Below are 16,096 nucleotides of genomic sequence, written 5' to 3' on the forward strand. Positions count from 1 at the left end.
TTTAGCTAGCTGAAAGGTATTGTTTTCGGCAAATACCACAGCCTTGAAAAAAAGCTTGCATGTGAATTTTCGGTTAAATTTTTTGGTCAAATACACCTAAAACAATGTCTAGAATGTGAAATGTTGGTATAATGGTGCTACTTGAAGCCTGAAAACGATCTCCCATAAAAAACGAGCAAACAGCAGTAGCAGATGTCCTGACTGGATTCTACTTTAGCATTTAGATCCCTCCAGAGTTTTGTGCACACGGTTTAGGTAAAAATGAAAAAGGTTGAGGTTTTACATTTAGTTCAGTATTACCTGTTGTCTGTGTCCTTGTCTTTTGGGAAAATACTTTACACAAGTAATGGCTCAAAAAGGATTCCTTTTTTTTCTGTGCTGCAATTGATTTGTGCCATTAATTAGTGTCAACTAATTTTTATTCAATCTCCACATAGGATATGCTTGTGAAGATGGAATATGGGGGAGAGCAGAAGTGCGTTGAAGTTCCACAAAGTGATGAATGAAGGACATGCATATTGTATTTTGTATTTATTGAAATAAGTGATGAGAATGCTGTTATTTGCATTTACCAGCTCACCTATGTCAGACCTTTTGATAAACGAAATTCTAATGAAAGTGAGAACATGTACACTGTTACATCTTTCAGAAAATGTTTTGAAATTGTGGTGCACAGTTCAGAATAAATGTTTTTCAAAAACCATTGCGTCTTTTTAGTAAATGTTTATTTCCAAAAGAAATTTCTAGAAGTTCAGAACAGTAAAATTCCCGCTTTTTAGAATTAATTAGAAGATAACTCTTACGTAGTTAAACTAAAATACTCTTTGAGAGTTAATATATAAACTCTTAACACCAAGTGTTAAATTATCAACTCCAGAGAGATTTGGTGTTTAACACTAAATCAAAGTTAACGTACCAACTCTCCAAAAAGAGTTAAATTAACACTCTCTGGTGTGGACCCATATAGACACTTTAAAAGTGTTGAAATCAAATCTGACAGTGTTAATTTGGACATGCTGGATTTAAACACTTGAGTAAAGGAGCAATCTTACTCTGACATTTTGCACAGAAAGGTCAGTGTACCAGTCTACTCTGGAGTACTCTGGGTGTTATAATAGTTGTGTAAAGTCTGCGGCCTGACTGATGTTCGATTTTTAAAGGGACAAAAGCAGGTTTTAAAGGATGTATCCTTTGTACTTTATACTTTAAAGTTACTGTTGTGTTAATTATTTCCAAAAGGTTTAGTTTTTATGCACCAATATGGATGTCATCAGCTGCTGCAGGAAGTGCTCTGCTTTGTCTTTTTATGACACAGCCGACACACACACAGCTATTTAACTATTCCACAAAAAGTGTTCTGGCGTAGATGGTGCTGTAGCGCCACGTTAACCGCGTTATCTACCAAACTGTTGGCTCTGTATTAAAACTGGGGGCCTGGAAAGATGTCAGTGATGGATTTAAAATGGGACAGCACAAGGTGCTCAAATGTCTTCGTAACTGCAGAGCTCAGAGTGTTGGGTCTAGATTCATTAAGGCTTTTGGATGGAGAAGCCAAGTCTGGCCCAGATGCTTTACAGGAGTTCTGTCTCTTCAAGGGTCTGTTTACATCTCGCTCAAGTATAGAGAGGTGTTGCCAACTCTGAAGTGGCGAGCAGTCGGGGGAAGGTGCAGACTGAGGGGCTGAAGGTGTTGACAATCTAGGCTGGGGACTGAGGAAGTAACATGTAGTTACCATTATTTGTCGAAGTGACAGTCGAAGCTGAACAGGGGTCATCTCTAGACAAAGGCAGAGTCCTAGCTGAGAACTGGTGTTTTAGGCTACGTCCACACTAATGCGTTTTCGTTTGAAAACGCATCGTTTTCTCTCCGGTTTGGCCTCCCGTCCGCACTGAGATGACGTTTTCCCCAAGAAAAAACGCAGCGTTTTGAAAACGCATCGTTTTCTCTCCGGTTTGGCCTCTCGTCCACACTGAGATGATGTTTTCCCCAAGGAAAGACGCAGCGTTTTGAAAACGCATCGTTTTCTCTCCGTTTTGGCCTCCCGTCCACACTGAGATGACGTTTTCCCCAAGGAAAGACACAGCGTTTTGAAAACGCATCGTTTTCTCTTCGTTTTGGCCTCTCGTCCACACTGAGATGACGTTTTCCCCAAGAAAAAACGCAGCGTTTTGAAAACGCATCGTTTTCTCTCCGGTTTGGCCTCTCGTCCGCACTGAGATGACGTTTTCCCCAAGGAAAGACGCAGCGTTTTGAAAACGCATCGTTTTCTCTCCGTCTTGGCCTCCCGTCCACACTGAGATGACGTTTTCCCCAAGAAAAAACACAGCGTTTTGAAAACGCATCGTTTTCTCTCCGTTTTGGCCTCTCGTCCGCACTGAGATGACGTTTTCCCCAAGGAAAACGCAGCGTTTTGAAAATGCTCTCGAAAACGCACACATTTCAAAACGGAGCTGTTCCGTCGCAGTGTGGACACTCGAAAACGCAGACTTTCGAAAACGATGACGCATGTTGGTCATATGATGCAGTCATGTGACCACTTAAACCAAGATGGTGGACGGCATCGGACAGCAGTTGTTTTGTTTGCTCACAGTTTTGTTCGCCCTTTCTCCCAGTCGATGTTCTCGCTTGCTTTGGAAACCTTGTACTCGTTGGTGACTCGTTGTCTTGCCATTTCGCCGCCACGTTTCAAAGAGCCGGAATATAAATAAACGGCAGAGGGAAACGACGCAGGTCGAGTCGTCTTGCGTTTCACGCATGCGCGGAACTGCAACGTCAGCATTTTCGTCCGTCTTAGTGTGGATGAGCAAATTTGAAAATGACTGAAAACGCTAGTGTGGATGCGGATCGTTTTCAGACCAAGACGCCGTTTTCAAATCTATCCGGGCTAGCGTGGACGTAGCCTTAGATTCTTCCAGGGCTGCTGTTTAGTCTCTCTCTCACCGTCTTGCTAAACCCCCTTCTGAGCGATGAACCAGGGATTGCTGTTGTTGGAACTCACTCTAAAACTTCTGCCCTCACAGACGCTGATGTAGGATATCACATCATCTGTATACTCATCTTAACGGAAATCATCCATGCGGTTTAGACACCTGCCGATTCTTTTAGTGTCTGTGAGTGTGAGGCTAACTTCAGTTTCCTGTCCAGCTGACAGGGATGGTACCCAGTGTGGTCTTCTGCTGCTGCTGCCCATCTGCTCTAAGGTTCAACATGCTGTGCATTCAAAGACGCTCTTCTGCGCACCATGGTTGTAACAAATGGGGGTTTTTTTTAGTTACTGTTGCCATCTCAAGGCAACAATGTATTTTCACCCAGAGAACTGCTGCTTGTTTCTGAAATAGTCAGACAAGCCAGTCTTGCACCAACAACCACGTTGTGTTCAAAATTGCTTAAATCACCTTTGTTCCTCATTCTGAAGCTCATTGAATGTAACTTAGACTTTGGAGGACAAAACCAATTTCAGGGTCAGCTTGAGCACCTCTAAGATGAGCTCTAATAAAAATATTGTGTTGGCTGCAGCGAAGGAAATCTAGTTTTTGAAACTTTGTACGGAAAATTGTACAGTATGGCTCAAAATGCGACCCTTAGCTTGATACAGAATCTCGTCCAACGTCATAAGAAAAACAAACCCTGCTGGAAACATTAATTTGAAGGCTCGGATGTTAAAAGTTCGAGTCGATATTGGCCGCAACAGTGATGAGCAAATGGCATCAGCACGCAGCAGCGTTTCCATTCTGTCTTTATACGTTATGGTGAAGACTGTTGGGAAAAAGACATTTGTGCAAAATCCTGACACATTGTTTCATCTTCCCATGATAAAGACGCAGATAAAGATTGAGTGAGCTATAAAAACTAACTTCATGTAATCTTCCAGATTAATGAATCCCCACTGTAACATCATTTACTGTGGGCGTGTTGATCTAATATAACTTAACAGCTCACAGAGGCAGGAAGTCAGACCGTAAACAGTCCTCCTGAGTGTAGACGCAACAACGGAGCGCAACACAATGTCACTGGCATATCTGCGTAAATAACAAAGCCCGAATGCTTTTTTTCTTCTTAAGTTTATTATGGCTTTTCAGGACCTTCCCATCACTGACGCTCTCCCTCTTCAGTCCAGCTCGTCCATCGGTTCTCTCATTTTTCTCCTTTTTAAATTCCTCTCTACCAGCCACTATTTCTCTCAACTTCACTCCCTGTATCTCCAGCCTTCCACCTTCACTTCTCTATCGCCCCTTCTTTCATTCTCTCTCTCGCTGTGTCTCCAGCCAGACCCCTAGCCTTGGCGAACCAGGTCTTGGCGGTATGATAATGTGGAAAGTTGAACTGGCCCCATTACAGCGAGGCTGATGGTAGGCCCGATAAGCCTGTTGATAATGGGTGCAGATAGCGCTGACACAGCGGTCCAATAGCCTAGCCCTGCCCCCCCGCTTCCCCGCCTTCCTCACCCCCTAAACCCTCCACCCCCACCCCCCCATTATCATTCCTGCCCACCGATGGGCTCCCAGAACGCTATCTCCTCTCCATTTCCACTCCTGCGACAGATAAGAATGGAAATACTGACTTCATAGCTGACTGATTAAAGTGTCTGCCTTTCTTGATAATACACAGATAAATTATGTTTTTTTTCTTCTTCTTCTCCTCCTCTCCCTCTCTCTCTATCTAGAAAAGGGTGGGGCACAGCAGAAAGAAGAAAAACCCGCTTCTTCTTTCATTTCTCTTTTTCTTTTGTGAAGATTTCTTTTTTTTTTAGTGAGTGAGGGAGACGTAGCGCAGAGAGGAGTGGTCGCATGACTGAAGCGACTGTATAAAATTTGCAGATCGTGTGGACGGTAAAGGCTTGGGCACAGAGATCAGTGCAGAGTGGCCATCTGTACCAGGCCGACTATAAAGAAAACTTGTATTACTGGCTTTTCGAGTCATTATAAAGCCAACAAGAGTGGCTGGAGGAGGCGGGTGGTGGCGGTGGGGGACACAGAGATGGAGAGATTAGGGGCAGACAGGCCTATTTGCAGCCCAGTGAACTCCCACTGCAGCTACAGCCGTTTCCAGGTTGAGTTTTTATCGCTGATCGCTCCAGTTTGATACCAGGAAAGATCCCTGATGGATATGCTCCCTGCATCCAAATCCTCTAACCCATTTGCTTTTTATCCCACCCCCCACCCCCCCGAACACGCACACACAACCTCTATCTCCCTCCCCTCTCTTATCTTCAGCTCTCCAGCTCTCTGTCTGTCCAACTGAACTTCTGTCCCTCCTCCTCCTCACCTCTTCCTCCCTTCTTTCCATGAGGAGAAATCCCCCATCTGCACCATCCTCATTCCTCCTCACCTCTGATGGTCCTACGGCATACTCGCCTCCTGGAGGAGGAGCTTTGAAATCTCACGCTGTATGAATCGACTGGCCGCCATGTGAAGTTGCAATAAATCCAAACATATCTGGGCCAGAGTTGAAGAGTCCCAGAAGTATCTGTATGCAGCCATGAGAGCTTTAATGCAAAGTCATCAGGATGCACTAAACCACTGTTTCAAAATAAATGCATTTAACCCTTTAAAACCGGTCAGAGCGGGCACGCTCTGTTTTGCGTAACTATTTTTAAATCCCGGTAGCTCTGCAACCACGTGAGCTAGCGCAATAATTTTTTTTGCATATGAAACCGGAGGAGTTGTACTTACATCTTATGCCATCAGCTTGTCCTCGGTCACAGTTTCCTTCCACATAAAGCTTTGCAAAAACTGCATAAAAAGCGCTTGCAGCAACAAAAACATAATATTCCAGAAACACGCTTTGCCGATCCGATCAGCTGTTCATAACACTTCCTACATTGGATCAGACGTCAGCGCGAACTATCGCATGTCCGCCATGACCTGCCCGAAACCGGAAGTGACGTCATTTTCGCGGAAATGTAGTTTTTTACCATTTAGATGAACACAGCAACTCTGAGTTTAGGATCTCTTCCCCGAGCAGCCAGGAATCAAACCACCAACTTTCTGATTAGCAGATGACATACTCCGCCTCCACCACATGACCAGTCGATGGTTTTTCCATCTAACCTCCACTAATCCACCCAACTGCACCTGTTTAGCATGTTTGTGCTGTCAGTAGCTTTGGAGCCTTTATAATGAAATGATCCGAAAGAAAATGTGACCTGCTGTGGGGTACAGTGGGCTTCAGTTTGTTCATTAAATTGTGTTTATTATTGTTGTTATTATTATTATTATTGTTATTATTATTGTTGTTGTTATTATTATTATTATTATTATTATTATTATTATTATTATTATTATTATTATTGGTCTGTTACTTATCACTAATTAACAGATATCTGTTAACTACGGGTGCACCCGTAGTTTATGGATACAGTTTTCTAACCAAATATTAGCTGATACTGTAACATTCATCCAAATATGTTCACTTTTAGCACCTACCCATATAGAAAAGAAATAGTAAAAACATATATGATTTACTCATGAAAGTGGCCACTTTCTCATTACTTTAATATATTTTTTTAGTAAGTATACAAACCATACGTTTCATTATATAATTTTTCAAGGGATTTTATATGTGTTTTCACTCTTGTGTGCTTTTCATACAAGATAGATAAAAACTTTATAAGATTTATATATCTTTTCCATATGGGTAACAACAACATGGCCAATATCATATCAATGGTAACTCTGTCTATCTTTACATAGACAGCGTTGAAAAATATGACAGTATGTTGATGTAATGAAAGCAAAAATGCCCTGTAACAAATGTCAGTTGTAGTTAATTTCCATTTGCATTACCTGGGTGGGTACAGACAACATCTGTATATGCACCAACCAGTGTCTAACTACACCCCATATTTGTAATGATCCATATAAAATGGAATAATCTGCCCACAGACCAAATTGATTGATTGATTTGATCTTTTTATAAGCTACCCAAAAGGGTCTACTCGTGTTAATGAGGGTAATTTAACAGCCCTGATGAAACACAGACTAAAGTTTAATCCGTTAAAACCGGCAGGTACAGCTTTCCCTTCCGTTTAAAGCAACCTCGCTTCATCATTAGACAGCAGCATTTTTTTTTGTTCGCTGCGAGTGCACGAGAGGTCTGGTCAGCTTGTCGCACAGTCATCCAGCTCAGTCATCTCTCCAGCGAGCCAGTCAGATGTTGTGTTCTCCAGCAGGAAGCAGCGGGATGGAACAACATGCTGCTCGCCCGGGCCACACTCGCTGACCTTGATAGATTAGACCCAGAGAGGCTTTTCTGTCTGACACACAGCAGTGATAAGTCTGTGTGCGAAATAGTTTTTCCTCTTCTCAGAAATATGGCTGCAGTGTAGGCTAGGACAAGATTATGTGCATGTGATTGTGTGTGTGCGTGCTCACGCGTGTGTGTGTGTGTGTCAGTCTGCCTCTACCAACCAATCTTCCTGTCTGTGTCTGCTAATAAGCAACTCCCCTCCCACCTCACGAGATCACTTATCTAAATATATTTTCTTTCCCAGCCCACAGTCTGCTTTGCTTATATGTGACCACTTCTATCTGTCGCTGCCGTGTACACATTAACCATGAGGAGGATGCAGAAAATCGCCATAAAGGTTAATTTGATACCAAAACCTGACTTTACTTTTTAAAGCCAGGGCTGCTTCTTTCTCTTCTTTCTCTTTTTTCTTCGGCAAGTGCACAAAGAACAGGCCTGAGAAAGAAAGAATGAAAGAAAATAGAGGGAAAAAATGAAACTGATAAAAAGCCCAGATAAGAGAATGACTGTGTTGTGTAGGAGTTGATATCAATGTTATCTATCTGTCTTTTTTCACTCTGTGAGCCCTTCTGTTGTTTTTTTAGCCCTTATCTTGCTCCACCAAAATGCCAGGAACAAAAAGAGGAGAAAGAAAGAAATTACCGTGCGGATTATTCATGGGGGTTGGCTGATAAAATGTTGATGCCGAAATTAAGACCAAATACACGGAGGCTCTTTTTTTGCGTGTGTTTATCTTAATGTTATTTGTGTGTTGTTGTTATTTTAAAAATATGCATATAAAGGTTTTTGCATTGTGCGCAAGCTGTGCGTTGATAATTTCTCGCTGTTGCTATTAGCAGATTAGACCTCATTTAACTCCTTAATGCCCTCCCTGACACCAATTCATTACACACACACACATTCTGGTGGGCCCAGATAAGCTCAGTTCTCAATCTGTCGCTAATAAGGAGGCAGAAACCGGCGGCGGACAGGTTTGAGTTTCCACAATGGCAACGGCGGCGGGAATCGGCCGCTTTGCGGCACCTAGCCGTCCGCTGGCGTCCCGACAGAAGACGTGAAAGACGTGCAATGCCAGCAGCTTGACCCCACTTTACATCTCAATCCCTAATTGCTCCTGTGCTTCACACAATAGCTCTGAATTCCCATCTCACACACTGAGTGTGTGTGTGTGCTCATCCATCACTTGTCTTCTCATGGACTAATTTAGCTTATTAATGCTCGCCGCTAACTTTACATAGAAATCGTCCTGGGCCATAAAATGACTCTGATGCAACGGATCTATGGAAGAGCTCGCTTCTTTGCTCATTAAGGGCCTATCAGATCATCTGACAGTGAAAAATGCTACATGTGACATGCAAACAGCCAATCATTTAACTGGCTGATTGGTTTTTTTGCGCCATCAAAATGTGACAACAAAAGAAACACCATGTGCTCCGTCTTGAAGGACAAAGGATGAGTTGCCACTGTGATGCTCAGCAGACTGTTTCAAAAGTATTTTTGATTTGCCGAGGGGTTTGGCTCTTTGGCCATACCCAACCGAGGGAATTTCATGCTGTGCTGCAATACTGGAAATCTGGAACAGCTTTGTGTGGGTCCTTGTGTTTGTTGTAGTGATGTTCCCTCTAAGTGAGCGTCTGCTAGGGGTGGGGAAAAAATGGATACTTTGTAGCATCGTGATATTTTGTTTGCTAATAATGTATCTATACAGGGACAGCAGAAATCGATACTTTGTTACAAAAAAGGTTTTTGTGCTCTGACTTCAGAGCATGTTGATCCTTTTTCTGAGCAAGAATCCTGACATTCCTTCACTGTCCAAATGTGACAGTTTACTTATTTGAATTTAAGACATGTTTTATTTTAATTAAGTTTAAAACTTTTTTATTTAATGTAAAATTATATTTTGTTTTAATTTACTTTCAAATTCTTCAGTTGCTGAAGGGGCTGCATAGTTTTCATAAACTGCATAGTTCAGAATAGCTATAATTGTACCAGATGGTTGATTCAGTTAAGTTGGACTAGACTGTAATACAAACCGTTCAGTTAGTCAACAATCAAACTGAAATGAGAGAAAGACTGAGTGTGAGACTTTGATATTAGAGAAAATGAATATTGATAAAGTTTACCTTTATGTACAGAATCTGAATATTGCAAAATATTTAAAAAAAATTGCAATAATATCGTATCGTGCGTTAAGTATTGTGATAATATCGTATCGTGGGATGTATGGTGATTCCCACCTCTAGTGTCTGCCCATAGGAGGGCGTGGCATTATGGACCGAAATATCATGAGTCAGTATTTCTAAACCTGAATGCCCAAAAACAGTATTTCTGAGGACTTTCTACAGTAGCAACAGGCTGAAGTTACAGAGGTAGCGTATAACGTCAGTCCTGGTCTGTAATTGTGCATGTAAAGCTGGTTGTTCACTAATAGGAAGCCTGGCAGCTTGATCCCCAGCTCCTCCAGCCTGAGTGTTGAAGGGAGTATGCTTGGACAAGCTGCTGAAGCCCCAGAATTACCCCCAGTGTATTACCGATGTGATAGAAAAGGCACTGTGTGAATGTGTGTGTGTAAAGCGCTCTGAATGGTCGATAAGACTAGAAACGCTCCAAATAAATGCAGTCTATTTACTCTTGGCAAGGCGGTAAATATTCCTCAAATGATGGACTAAACAGTTATGTATCGCCGCGCTGGGAGCCCGCCCGCTGAGGCTTTAACTCCTAAAAGTGAATGCTCATCTGCATGAGTGGTACTTGATATTGTGCAGTAATTTAATACAATAATGGATCACCCTTCTTTATCATGATGGAGTACACCTGTAGAAATAGGCCGGAAAAATCCATAACTGGAATGAGAAAATACTGTGGGAGGAATAATGAAATAAAAGAGTGATAAACCGTTAATTCAATGTCTTTGAGAAGATATTTTATGAGGTTATATTTCTTATTTTCTGAGGTTAGATTTTATTAGGTTATTTCAGCTGAGATTAAGATCTTTTTAAGAACTGTGGCTTTTATTAGGTGGTAAACTGTGAGTCTGGGCTAAGAGAGAAGAGAGTGCTGGAGAGGCAGGGAAAGGGAGAAAGTGGTCCTTGTGTTTCACACTTGACCCTGTTTTTAACCGGAGGTCACCTGGCGAGCTACCCTCTGCCCCCCCCACCACCACTCCTCCCTGCAAGCTCAGGTTACCCCTGTAAGTGTGCATCTAACCACTCTCTCATGCATGCAAACGCTTTAGAAAGGGCTTAAAAATCTACATTTCATTCATTCATCAATATTTAAAGCGGCCACTCTTAGTCTGTATTATCAGCAACATTAGCGAGTTTCCAGATTTGCAAACTCGTATTTTCACCGCAGGATAAGGACATATGGGACATCGGCTGTAATTTCCTCCACCCCGTCGCGGTTTCGTTGCCCTTACCTCTTTGTGCCTCTTTGCCCCCTACCCTCCACCTCCACCCCTCCTATCACCGGCGAGTCTTCTTGTCTGTGTATTAGTATTAGCTGCAGCAGCAGTGTCCCCTGAAGTAAAACAATCTGCTGTAATCTATCAGTGCGTTATCGGCCCTATCTGAGAGCTGAGAAAGCCGGGGCCGGGGCTGTGGCGCCGCTCTCCGGAGCTGATAAAGTTTCAGAGTTCAGCGATGATGAATGTTAAGAAACTACACCCTCGTTACCAACGATGTGGACTTGGCAAAGCTCAGCGATAGGGAGGGGCAGCAGGAGGTTGAAAGTGGAGAAAAAGGGAAAAAGAGGAGGGTGGCGGCAGCGTTAGGGAGGGCAGTTGGAGAGGGAAAACAGGTCTGCTTGGCATCAGTCGTGGGACGGGGAGGGGGGTCGGGCCCCGGTGGGCTGCTGCTGCTGCTTCTCCACAAACCTGTGCAGTGTAGTATATCCTGTCTGTCTCACTGACATTAAAATCCTCTTTTTAAAGGAGACACCTGACCAAGAGGGCAGCAGAAATTATGCAACAAATATAACACAACAATATTAACACAAGTTTTTTAGAAGACACTAATTCATAAATGCTAACAACTGTTTTGCAAAGCTGGCTAATGTAACGTAGATGTCTCCTTTTGCATTTTTGGCTCCACAGAAGTGTGTAAAACACGGTTTAGGATTACGATTCTGAGCTGGACCTCGGGGTTCACAATGTTGGCTTTATAATGCACACCATTTTGGCTTTTTCCCTTAGTATGAAAGTCCGATGGGTCGCTTAACCCTTTAAAGCCGGTCGGAGCAGCACGCTCTGTTTTGTGTAACTATTTTTAAATCCCGGTAGCTCTGCAACCACGTAAGCTAGCACAATAATTTTTTTTGCATATGAAACCGGAGGAGTTGTACTTACATCTTATGCCATCAGCTTGTCCTCGGTCACAGTTTCCTTCCACATATAACTTTGCAAAAACTGCATAAAAAGCACTTGCAGCAACAAACACATAATATTCCAGAAACACGCTTTGCCGATCCGATCAGCTGTTCATAACACTTCCTAGGTTGGAATAGACGTCAGAGCGAACTTTCGCATGTCCGCCATGACCTGCACGAAACCGGAAGTGACGTCATTTTGCGGAAATGTAGTTTTTTTTAACCATCAGGGCCTCATGAGCCTATACTGGTGTTTTTAAAAGTTATCTTTGACTTTATGACTTTCTGTGTCGTTTCTGGGATGCTTAGGACTCATATTGCACTGCTGGAAATAGTTTATTTTGATGCATATGCTGCTTTTTTGCAAATTTGCAGTATAATATTTATTTTCGTTTTTCCTGCAGTGTATAAAAATTGGTGTATTTCAAAAATGAAACTATGAAGACACTCAAAATAAATTTCCTGTGGTGGGAAACTATTTTGTGCAACTTTTTTGTATTTACAGTTTTGAGGGATAAGTCTCTTAAATTTCTTTAACTAGAAATATATGTTAAAAAACAAAAAAGATTTTCAAATTTTTTGTAGTTTATTGCACTTTTTTGCAATTTATGTAATTACTATGCACTTAATGCAGACATATTATTAAAATTTGGGCTATAATGGTTGTATTGATGTATATCAACTTGAAATGCTCCCAAAAATGGCTCCACAGCATGTAAACATATAATATAAGCTCTGGCGGACTTGGTTCTATGGTAGGTCTTAAAGGGTTAAAAGAGGCTGAGGGAGGGAAGGACCGTTGCACCAGCAGCTGCATTCATTAATGCGATTCTTGTGATGTGATCATTCATGACATTTTTAAAAGTGACTGGTTGTGCTGCTCCTGTTTGCATCATAAGAAAGGGATGATTTCATTTCTTATTTTTAATGTGATTGCGTTACCATTTTACTCACCTGCCGGTCACGTCAGTGTCAAAGTTCATCCGTCCCCTTGAACAAACTGCTTCTATCTCGCCATCAAACTGCCAGGCCTCAAAGTCCCCCTGATGGAGGTGATAAGAGAGGCGGAATAAATAACTGATAAAGCTTTAGGTAGTTAGTTGACTAATGATTAGTGGCCCAGTTCAAACTCGCCATATCTGTCGTGCTCATTATATTTTGAAGTGCGTGGGGGATGTTTATCGGGAGGTGGCGCGCATCTGAGGAAAGAGCTGTCGGCTTACGAAACACGGGCTGGACAGCTGCCAGTCTGAATGTATTTATGACTTTTGGGAAAGCCTGCCACGTGGAAAAATTGGAAAATGTCGAGCTGCTAATATCGAGCTCTTGATATAGTCTCAGGGAAAATTTGTCCTTGATTCAGGTTTTTCCATCTTTAGATGATTTCTGACTGCACAAGAAGAAGAGTGGTCATACAGGACGCAGCTTTCTGCCCGTGCAAGTCTTTTTTTTTTTTTTTTTACAGGTACAGGCGCATAATGCGTTATAATGGGAGAGCTTTTACTTTATCTGCTGTGCTACTCTGTGCTTTTTATAGTAAAGCAAACTGGCTGTAAAATGTGTCTCCGAGTGATTTGTCATTTGGGTATATATTGTGGCCTTTTGGTTGCTGCACAAGTTACAACAGTGCATACAGTACATATCAATAGTGCAGGGTAATAGTGATAGAGCTGCAAGTAGTCTTACGCAGCACTAGACTTACTGGTTACATGGTTAACAAGCTGTGCAGAGCTCCTTTAACCCTTTAAAACCGGTCGGAGCGGGCACGCTCCGTTTTGCGTAACTATTTTTAAATCCCGGTAGCTCTGCAACCACGTGAGCTAGCGCAATAATTTTTTTTGCATATGAAACTGGAGGAGTTGTACTTACATCTTATGCCATCAGCTTGTCCTCGGTCACAGTTTCCTTCCACATATAGCTTAGCAAAAACTGCATAAAAAGCGCTTAAAGCAACAAAAACATAATATTCCAGAAACACGCTTTGCCGATCCGATCAGCTGTTCGTAACGCTTCCTACGTTGGAATAGACGTCAGAGCGAACTATCGCATGTCCGCCATGACCTGCCCGAAACCGGAAGTGACGTCATTTTTGTGGAAATGTAGTTTTTTACCATCAGGACCTCATGAGCCTATACTGGTGTTTTTAAAAGTTATCTTTGACTTTATGACTTTCTGTGTGGTTTCTGGGATGCTTAGGACTCATATTGCTGCTGGAAATAGTTTATTTTGATGCATATGCTGCTTTTTTGCAAATCTGCATTATAATATTTATTTTTGTTTTTCCTGCAGTGTATAAAAATTGGTGTATTTCAAAAATAAAACTATGAAGACACTCAAAATAAATTTCTTTTTTGTGCAACTTTTTTGTATTTACAGTTTTGAGGGATAAGCCTCTTAAATTTCTCTAACTAGAAATATATGTTAAAAAACAAAAACGATTTTCAAATTTTTTGTAGTTTATTGCACTTTTTTGCAATTTATGTAATTACTATGCACTTAATGCAGACATATTATTAAAATTTAGGCTGTAATGGTTGTATTGATGTATAGCAACTTGAAATGCTCCCAAAAATGGCTCCACAGCATGTAAAAATATAATATAAGCTCTGGCGGACTTGGTTCTATGGTAGGTTAAAGGGTTAACTAACAATGATCCCACATTTTTCCACTTACATGCCGACTGTCCGCTTCACTCGGCAGACACGATAAATTTCATCCAAACCAGAAAATGTTACTTTTAAGAATCGCCGACATTTTTTTGGCTTTTGTGCACTTTTCGTAACAATTACTGATTGTGCAATAAGACGCACTGCAACACCTGAAGTTGTGAAATTTCCAGGATAAATCGGAGCTCGCTCAGTCTCCCCTTTTATGTATTTACATCCTCATCGCCTACATCCTCTCTTTGACACACGTGCACACAGAGAAACACAGAAAGGAAAGCGGTTCTCAGTTCTTAAGCGCACAAAAGGAGACTAAAAATGTGCAAAAGAGAGAATGGGGGGGAACAATTGTGATTGTGACAAAGTTCATGAGCGTATAATAGCAGTTAATGCGTGGCGGGGCGCGGGCAGCTTTGTTCGCCAAAGTGCCGAGCTCTTAATAGAATCTGATAGACGCCTGTCTCCTCAGGCCTGTTAGGGGGGCGATGGGGTGGCTTCCACTCACCGAGCCTCTAGTCTCTCCCCCCTCCCCGCTCTCGCTCACTCCTCTCCTTGTCTTACTGTCATTCTGTGAAGGAATAATTTGTCAATAATTGGCCGTGTCATTCTCGTCAAGACGGATTGATAAAGCGCCGGCTCTTCGGGGGCCGGGCCGGAGAATATCTCCGAAAATGTGGGGAAGCGGGGGAAAAAGGCAGCATGTGGCAGCAGATCTGAGCGAGCGATAGGGCCATTAAGCGCTTTAGAAGTATTTTAGCTGAATTCACACAAAGCAAAAATAGATAAATAAATAATGAAAGAGGAAAAAGTGGAGCGTCAACTGTCAGGGAAGTGATACAGACTTTAAGAAATCATTTGGGAGGGTGAAAGATAAAAGATTATCCCTCTTTTCTGCCAACTTATTGCCTCCTCAGCCATCGCTGAGGCTAATTCGCTTACTCAAGCAATCACGCGGACATGCCGTGTCCCTGTGTGTGTCTGTGTGAGTGAAAGTACCACAGCCTTCAAAGTGCTGCTGGGAAGTGCTTATAGCAGCAGCAGTAGTGTATATAAACTTATGTGTGTGTGTGGGGTGTATGTTGCTTGTGTAAATCTGATCCTGCCTCCGTCCACATCACTCAGCACTGTATGGCATTCATTATCTGCTCCGCTGTAAGGGGCAGGAATTTTCCAGAGATATCGCAGAATGCTTATTATCTCTAAAATATCTCTGGATGGCTGACACTCATCTGATTGGCTAAATCCGCTGGGGCAAGCACATTCCACCGACCCCCCACCCCCCCAAACAACCCCATCGACTGTAATGTCAGGAGACCGGTCCTTATTGTGGAGCTTAGCCCTGTGTGAGAAACAATATCAGAATAGTGGCCGTATTAATCCGGTCATCTCTAAGACATAATGTGGAAATGATATTTGATAGGGTGCACTAAGCAAACCAAAAAATCTATATGGTCAGTTTGCTCAAATAAAAACAAACCTGTAACATCCAGAAGGTCGTTGGTGACCAGTCTGGGGTTAGGGTGACGCTTCTGGTCATTTTTTGTTTTCTGCCTGTTTGAAAAAACAAAACTGTAATTTCAGAATCTGACAGAGTTCGAAATGTCTTCAAGTTGGTGAGAAATCTCCTTTATCCTGAAACGACACTGGACATTAGCTGGACAGAGATGTTGGCAGAGACCTTGTTGGCCCTGTGGGAGAAATACGCTGGTTTATTTGCATGTCCTTAATATCTATCACCTTCTGCTGATGTCTCCAGTTTTTCTGTTGTGGACCTGTAGTGCGTCAGGACATCCTGTATTGCTATAATTCACCAGCAGAGG

General features: G+C 42.3%; 1 protein-coding gene and 1 long non-coding RNA gene across 3 annotated transcripts in view; both read left to right on the top strand.

Moving 5' to 3' along the window:
• The window catches only part of zfpm1 (zinc finger protein, FOG family member 1), a 128,474-nt gene that overhangs the window by 15,176 nt on the left and 97,202 nt on the right, over positions 1–16,096 (top strand). The window lies entirely within an intron of this gene.
• The window catches only part of LOC146513476 (uncharacterized), a 34,030-nt gene continuing 23,854 nt past the window's right edge, over positions 5,921–16,096 (top strand). Inside the window, exons 1-2 of one of the 2 annotated variants that reach the window (XR_014874966.1) lie at positions 5,921–6,761; positions 6,826–16,070. This is a non-coding gene — a long non-coding RNA (uncharacterized LOC146513476). Of the gene's footprint in view, positions 16,071–16,096 lie in introns of both variants that reach the window. The other variant, XR_014874965.1, reaches the window with a different exon arrangement.

The sequence above is a fragment of the Neolamprologus multifasciatus genome, chromosome 7 (assembly GCF_963576455.1).
Source record: "Neolamprologus multifasciatus chromosome 7, fNeoMul1.2, whole genome shotgun sequence".
NCBI classification, from domain to species: Eukaryota; Metazoa; Chordata; class Actinopteri; order Cichliformes; family Cichlidae; genus Neolamprologus; species Neolamprologus multifasciatus.